Genomic DNA, 642 nt, shown 5'->3' on the forward strand with positions numbered 1-642 from the left:
CTCCCCAATTCTCCTGTGGTATTTTGCCCCGTTTTAGCATTTATGTACTCTTTGCTTGTCAGTCTTCACCAGTTTGGTCTTCACGCCTAGCATAAATAACATAGTTTAGTGGGTGCTCACTAGAGGTTTGTTGAAATGACTCCTTCCAACTTGACAAAGTTTCCTTACGGACCATTTTTCTTTGAAACAATGTCGTAGATCTGTTATTAAGAATGCTATTTATTGTCAAAAATCATCCCACAGATTACTTATTACAAAGACGCAGAGGACCTTTACAATGGATAAATCTGGTGGACACCACAGTAACTGAACTATCAAAATTAACCAAAAGTTGGACAATAATTGTATATCACATGCCCCTTGATGTAAAGCTCGGAGGACACATCATCATTCATGGAGTACTCCTGGAAAAGAAAATGTTTACCTGGAAAATCAGACAAATCCCAATTGAGGGACATGCTGTGAAACAGTTGGCCAGAAATCATGAAAAATATCTTAAAGGACAAAAACTCTAGAGAATTACCCTAGATTAAAGAGACACGACAACTCTGTGCAGGGAACTTGATGCAAGGCTCATTTATTTTTGTTTTATCATGTTCAAAATGGTTAATGTGTTCATCAGATTTCCAGTTATTTTCTGTT

Source organism: Pteropus alecto, unplaced genomic scaffold (genome assembly GCF_000325575.1).
Source record: "Pteropus alecto unplaced genomic scaffold, ASM32557v1 scaffold81, whole genome shotgun sequence".
NCBI lineage: Eukaryota > Metazoa > Chordata > Mammalia > Chiroptera > Pteropodidae > Pteropus > Pteropus alecto.